Raw genomic sequence first — 7681 nt, 5'->3', positions numbered from 1 at the left:
CTCAGGGCAGATTAGGAGAAGATTTAGGAAGAGGGTGAGGGTACAGGGGAGAGTCTGGACTGGAAGTCAGGGGTCTTTGGTCAGTGTGGCAGTGAACAAGGGGCTTCAGGCTTTTGGAGGATGAAATGTGCCTTTTTTTTTTTTTAAAGGAATTTTGCCTTTTTTATTTTTAAATTTTATTAATTTATTTATTTATGGCTGTGTTGGCTCTTCATTTCTGTGCGAGGGCTTTCTCTAGTTGCGGCAAGCGGGGGCCACTCTTCATCGCGGTGCACCGACCTCTCACTGTTGCAGGCTCTCTTGTAGAGCACAGGCTCCAGACGCACAGGCTCAGTAATTGTGGCTCACGGGGCTAGTTGCTCCGCGGCATGTGGGATCCTCCCAGACCACGGCTCGAACCTGTGTCCCCTGCATTGGCAGGCAGATTCTCAACCACTGCGCCACCAGGGAAGCCCAAAATGTGCCTTTTATGTGGAAGGATTCTAGGTGTGCCTGGTACAGAGAGGAGAGCCCTTAGATGCTGGTCTCTTATGTGGAGAGCTTGACAAACACAATTTCCAGGACCTTATTTGGAACACCCTCAACTCTCACAGGGACCCATCCACTCCGGAAATGGAAATTTATGTGTATAAATAGGCGCTTGCATCACTGCCTCTTTGCTGGCCAGGGCACAGCAGGTTCTGTCCCTTCCTCATGGGGAATGGCTGTGGCTGGTCCCTCTGGACATTCATCTCAGCTTCTAAGCCAGGGGCCATTCTCTTTCAAACAGGGTCAGGACTCAGCCTAGACACTCGCTGACACTCTTTCTGAACCCTGGGCTGGGCCCTGGGTCAGCTGCTCTGAGGAGGCCATCTCTGAAAGCTTGGGACATGCACAGAGTGGCAAAAATTTGAGTTACCCATTGCACATGCTCCCAGCTGAAAGGGAACAAGACGGCACTCTGCCGTCTTGAATCAGCTCTCATGCTGTAAACAGGTGTCCTTTTCATGGTCTGTTTGTGCCATGTTTTTCGAATTTTTGTGCTTTTTGTTGGTGACTCTGTTGTTTAAAGTGGCCCCAAGTGTAGTGCTGAAGTAGTGTCCTGAGTTTCTAAGAGCACAAAGGCTGGGATGTGCCCTATGGAGAAAACATGTGTGCTAGATGAGCTTCATTCAGACATGAGTCATAATGCTGACAACTTGATTTCAGATTTCCAGCCTCCAGGACTGTAAGATAATAAGTTTTCATTGTTTTAAGCCACCCAGCTTGTGGTAGTAAGTGAAGAAACGAATACAGAAGGGTTTAAAGCCTCCTGGCATTTCCCAGCAGTCCTGAGGGCTGGGGCCACCTGCCTGCTTTTCCAACAGGTGCAAGGAGCAGGAAGCAACTTCAGCATATAGTGCATTCCTTCCTTTCCCTACCTACCATCACTTCCTCGTTATTTGTTGGAATAATGAGAAAAGATCCTCATTATTTGTTGGCGGGACAATTTTGATAGCCCCTTGATTCATATTCTTCCCATAGTGTTCTCTCTGAAAAATCAGCCTTTACAGAGTCGCCAAAGAGCTCTTTTTAAAATCCAGATGCCCTGGGCTTCCCTGGTGGTGCAGTGGTTGAGAGTCCGCCTGCCGATGCAGGGGACACGGGTTCGTGCCCCGGTCCGGGAAGATCCCACATGCCGCAGAGCGGCTGGGCCTGTGAGCCATGGCCGCCTAGCCTGCGCGTCCGGAGCCTGTGCTCCGCAGCGGGAGAGGCCACAATGGTGAGAGGCCCACGTACCGCAAAAAAAAAAAAAAAAAAAAAAAAAATCCAGATGCCCGAGCCGCAACTATGGAGCCCACCTGCCACTACTAAGACCCTGCGCAACCAAATTAAAATACATAAATAAATAATCAATCAATCAATCAATCCGGATGCCACACCCTGGCCGGGCCGGCCTCCTCACTCCTCTGTGAACGTGATAAGCTGGAGCGGGGCTTGCTCAGTTACTTCCTCCATGTCTCCCCTCAAATGTCACCCCCGTAGGGAGGCCTTCCTCAATCCCTAGATATAGTAACACCCTTCACCTCCCCTCCCACACTCTTTCCCTCTCACCATTCTATATTTATCTTTTTGGGGGTTTGTTTTTATTTTTTTATTTTTTTCATTTATTTTTTTTTGGGGGGGGTTTGTTTTTAAATCACGTCCTGACATAGCCTTAGTTTCTAGGAAACAACCAATTTGAAATAGGAGAGCAGGGAATTTTTATCCACCCATACAGTGCCTGGGTGCTCAAGAATTACTTGAATGATTGTTAAATGAATTCTGTCCAAATTCTGTTGCTGCTCTGTAGAACAATCCCAATCCGAGGCCTGAGGGTGGGGTGAGGGAGGAATGGGCATGGTCCTGCAATTGCTCCTGTCAGTTTTTCCAGGGCAACTGTCCACAGCTTCCCAATCTGCGGGATAATTTCCATTTTCTCTCTAATAATTTGCCTCTTTTTCTGTTGGGTTTTGCTGGGACGTGTCATCATCCCTGATCTATCCATCCCAAAATAATGCCCTCTTTCAGAGTCCCAGCTTTAAGAGCATTTGGGTCAGGACGGGTCTCTTTTTCAAATCTGGCCACCTTAGCCTCTAGGATCTTACTCCCCAAGGAAATTGCTCTTTAAGTCAACTTTAATACAAATGTCTTCCACGGTTTTTCTTTCATTTTGCTCTGTCCCTGTCCTGTGCTGGGTGCAAGAAGAAGAAGAAGAAAAAAAAATAGCTTTGTAAACCAATTTAGTTCCTCCTTCAGACTGATAAAACCCTAACCAGTCTTCTAATCGGTAATTAATTCCTAAGAACAGAATTTTCCATCTTTGGGACTTTTAAAAGTTCCATTTGAACTTCCGTTTTTATTATCATTCAACTGAGAATTTTTTACTTCTCATTAAGACAACTTGCTCTCTATATTATAAAAGTTCTCATTACTGATTATCTGTTTATTGACTGAAATTCACCATCCCTGTGAGTTAAAATTCAGAGCCTGGGCCAGGGCTAATGTAATGAGCAATCCAGAATGAATGTGAGACCAAGTGACTGGCCATATGAATGCCTTCCTGAGCACAGCAGTTGAGGCAGCTCAGTGGGACCTACTGATATCTGGATGAGATGTACAGGCCGGTGCAGTACTCAGGAGGGCTCTGAGGCCCGAGGTACCTGACTGCAGAGCTCCCAGCCTGCTCTGGCTGTGAAAATGGAGACCCCCATAGTGGGCAGGGACCCTCACTGCTCAGCCCCTTTGTCTTCTCTTGGAGCATGTTTATTTGTGTTTTGAGTTTTAGTTTTTCATAATTCTGTTGTTAATGGTGCAAAAAAAAAGTGAAAACTTAAATGACCATTTTTTTAAAAATAAAAATTATTATTAAAATGTTTAACACAGCCCCCTGTTTCTGTTAACGTAATTAAAGAAGGAGTCCGTTAGACTGAGGTGGTTTTTCTGCCTTGGTAGTCTTTGTAAGCAAACTGAAACCTCAGCCAGAATCAATGCACTGGAATCTGAGAAAACGAAACTTAAGAACAACCTATCACAGATAGCCAACTAGGCTTTCCCAAATTAGGCAACCACGTAAGCTATAGCCAATCAGATAGTCTCCTTGTTTAGCTTCTGTGTCTTCTCTAAAAAAGCCTCCCCCAGCCCCTGTCGGTGGAGCATAGCCAGCCAACCTTCAGTCTGGTGCTGCCTGATTCCAGTTGATATATGCTCAAACTCTTGAAAATTTTAATGTGCCTCAGTTTATCTTTTAACATTTCTCTTCCCCAATAGTATGTATGTGAGATTTATCCATGTTGTGCCATGCCGCCATAATTTATTGATTCCTAATCGTGTATATTCCATTGAATGAAAATCACAATGTATTTATCCACACCAGTGTTTGCTTATTACAAATAATGGGACTATGCATATTCTTAAGACATGTCTTCTTATGCACCTTTATATACTTTTTTTTTTTTTTTTTTTTTTTGTGCTGTACGAGGGCCTCTCACTGTTGTGGCCTCTCCCGTTGCAGAGCACAGGCTCCGGACGCGCAGTCTCAGCGGCTATGGCTCACGGGCCCAGCCACTCGGCGGCATGTGGGATCTTCCCGGATCGGGGCACGAACCCGTGTCCCCTGCATCGGCAGGCGGACTCTCAACCACTGCGCCACCAGGGAAGCCCTATATGCCTTTTTTTTGGGGTATGGTCGGGCCACTCAAGATGGCTCTCTGTACCTCCCCTGCCCTACCAGTGTCTGTTTCACCTATATCTTACACACGACTGACCTTCCTAAACTCCTGCCCCCGCCCCAGCTGGTGATTGTTCTTATCAAAGGGGCGGTGAGGGGCGTGCCCCTCCGCTGGTTTCCCTGGTAACTAATGAGCCCACCTGACATCAATTCCCCTGTAACTGGTAATCTCCCCTTCCCCCCTGCCCCAGAGCGAAGACTGCCACCATGTTCATTTTACCGGTCCACCGCACACAGTCGGGTGTCGCTCCAGGACCCTGCTTCAGACGTGTAAGCTCCCCCATCCGTTACACCACTGACGTCTCTGTTGCTGACTCCGGGCTCTTTCTTTGGTCTTGAAGTGGGGCAGGCACAGGCCTTGTAGGTCTGTGGGGTGCAGCCCAACAGTTGGGTAGATAAGCCCGTTTTTTGAAAGTTTATGAGTGTTTCAATTGCTCTAATCCTCACCAGCACTTGGAATTGTCCTGCCACCGGCCCAGGGGTAGGGCCACCAACCTGAGTCTGCATTTCTCATCCCACTGGCCTTGGTCCCAAGGTGTCATAATTGGGCTGCTTTATTAATTTAGGACACATTCCTCTGGGGCCGAGGCTAACCTTCTCTCCCAGAGGCAGTGCTCCTAGGGCAGCAGAAGAGTCAATAAAAAACTAAAATAATCCAAGAGTAACTCTAAGGTATAAGGAAACTTAGGGCTGAGGGAGAATCCTTAAGGGAGGGCAAACTTGGAAGGGCTTCGGGTCTCCTTGGAGACGGTGCGGTTAGCCCAGGGATAGCAGAGACGTTCACTGGGGGCCTTGGGGCCAGGAGGCCTTCTGAGTGGCTGAGCCACGTGGAGGCTTGCACAGGGGCTGCAGCTCAATGTGTGACCCCGGGCTTGGAGAGGAAGTCCGGGCACCAGCGCTAGAGGAGGACACGCAGGCTGCGCGGGGCTCCCGGCTCTGTATGGAGAGGGCTCTGGAAAAGGTCATCACCAGACCCAGGCTGCACATGCGCAGCCCAGACTGCCTGTCTTCACGCCCACCTTGCCCTCCCCTGGCCCTCACTGGAACTGGCAGGAGGACGCCTTTCTCCTGCAATGTCCTTCCGGCGCCCTCTACTGAGAAAGCTGACCATCGCGCTCACTCTGGAATTCCAGCTCAGTGCATATGCTGAAAGGTGCGTTCAGAGCTGGGAGGTGGTAAGTTGATGATTGACACAAACATTATACAAATGCATGACATGACCTCATTGAAGCGGCTGGCGGGAAGAGGGGCTGATCTGAATCACTTTAGAAAACAGTGTTTTGCCTGGAAATTGTAAGGCTAACGATGAAAGGAGCTGTAAAGAGCATACTGTAATTGGTAGATTTGTTTCCCAGAGGGCTGCAATTCCGAAATTGCTTCGCAGGTGTGCTGGGGTAGAACAAAGAAGTAAATGGATGATAGAACGTTGTGTATACCGCAGGAGAGGGAAGTTACAGACACACAGGCTGGAGTGAATCCCGAGGACGGGTTAGACTGGAGACATCAGTATGCAGCTCAGTACGTGCACAGCTGGCTAGAATCAGAAACAATGTGAGTACATCTGTGTACTTTACGTGTATGACTTTTACTTATATTACCTCACTCTGCTGAGACAGCCCAGTAACAAGTATACCCGGTGTTAAGGCTTTGATTTCTGACTATCATTGTCCAGTGAAAGGAAGGAAGGCAGGCTTGGTAAAATAGCTGATTCTAGGCCGTGGGTGGGGAACATACAAGATGAGCCTGTAGCATCTTGTGGTGCCAGAAAATAAGGAGGTTCTCAAAAAAACAAAAGGATGGGGGCATGCCAAAAGGTTGTGGGAACCAACCTGAAACAGATCCCAACAGCCAAAGCTGTAACCAACATTTCCCTAATGGGCCAGACACAGTGCCAAGGTTTTTAAAAAATATAAATATCGAATCCTTGCTACAGCCCTGGGAGATTTTTACTCCCATTTTAGAGATGAGAAAACTGAGGTTCGAAGAGGTGAATTAGAAATGCCTCTCCTGTAGCCCAGGTGCACTGTTGGAAGCTGAAGGCTGCCATTCATCTTGTGGCTGGTCTATGTCGTACCCACGTTCCAGGTGCCTGGCCTGTCTGAGGCCATCCCTTCCCAACCTTGGCATCATTTCTCCCTCGGGCCTTTCCTCCGCCCGCAGCATGAAAGGGCACTGCTGTGGGTAAGAAAGCAGGCAACCAGGCTGCTTCCTTGTTCCTGCCCAGCCTGAGGGTGGGGATGGGGGTCTGTCAGAGGGGCCACAGGAGGGTGGGCTTTCCCTGCAGAGGAACTCCCCCGAGGTGGAGCACAGCTGCTCCTTGTAGCAGCAGGCTCTCCTCACAGAACCCAAACACCTGTGCTCACTCCTTCTCTCACTTCTAGAGGACAGGCCAGCCCTCTTCCTTGGCTGTGACAGGCCTTAAAAGATTCCGAGGAAGGTTCCCCAGGACATTTTCTCTTCTAAGTTCCTTCCTGAACCCTTTGCATGGCGGGTGGCAGTTCTGGTTCTATCTCACTGAAGTCCTCCCAGCTTCAATTCAGACCGCTGCCTCAGCCCCAGCCTCCCTGGGGAAGAGAGCCCGGGATGCCTTGGTTCCCACCTAGCCAACGGTAGCGACAATTAATGCACCACGAATGGCCAGCACCACAGCAATGAACCCTGACCCAAAAGCTTGAGGGAGATGATGTCGGAAGAACCACTTCACAGGTGTGACGGCCAACACCCATGGGAGCAAAGGAGCCAGTCGGCATAAGTGGGTTCTCTAAAGAAGGAGGGGCTGGGCACAGGAAGGGTGTGGCTTGAGGGCTTCCTAGGGGGCAGGTACCTCCTGCAGCCTCTTTCCTCTGAGGAGGCCCCCTACTCTCCTTAGGAGCCGCATGGGTCCTCAGAACCCCACCTCACTCCCACCAGCCTCAGCCTGTGACCTTGGCATCCCTGCTTGGTGATTGACATTAAGCAAGTGGGTGGTCCTCCATTGCCGCCAGCAGCTGTCACAGGAGCTGTGGGGACATCCTGCCCTGCAGGGCTCCCTGCTTGCCACCAGTTCTCTTCCTTTGCCCCACACGCCATTCCTGCTCTCTCTTTCTCCCCAGCAGAGAGTTCTACTTCCCGCCCCAGTGGACAGTGTCTTGCAGGCCTCATGGCTGGTCTGGGCCCAGAGCACAACCGGAACCCAGGAGAACAAAGCCTGGAGCCCAGCCAGCAGACCTTGTCGTCACCTTCCAGGCTGCCTGCCTCTGGCTCAGCCAGCTTGCCCCCCTGAGCTTTTTTCTCCCAGCTTCCCTGGTCCCCGATCCAGCTGAGCGCTGGACTGGGGTCTGACTCGATCCAGAATTTAATCCACAGAAGGAAAGGAAGAAGGCTTGCTCCTCCTGGGGCTGGCAGGGGCTTGGGAGAGCAGGAGGCTGGCCAGGGAGGAAGCACGGCCTTGGAGCTGGACCCAGAGGTCGTGGA

Source organism: Aethalodelphis obliquidens, unplaced genomic scaffold (assembly GCF_003676395.1).
Source record: "Aethalodelphis obliquidens isolate GAN/ISIS:26980383/991018 unplaced genomic scaffold, ASM367639v1 scaffold111, whole genome shotgun sequence".
NCBI lineage: Eukaryota > Metazoa > Chordata > Mammalia > Artiodactyla > Delphinidae > Aethalodelphis > Aethalodelphis obliquidens.
The sequence above is the reverse complement of the archived record's forward strand: the minus strand, read 5'-3'. Positions refer to the sequence as shown.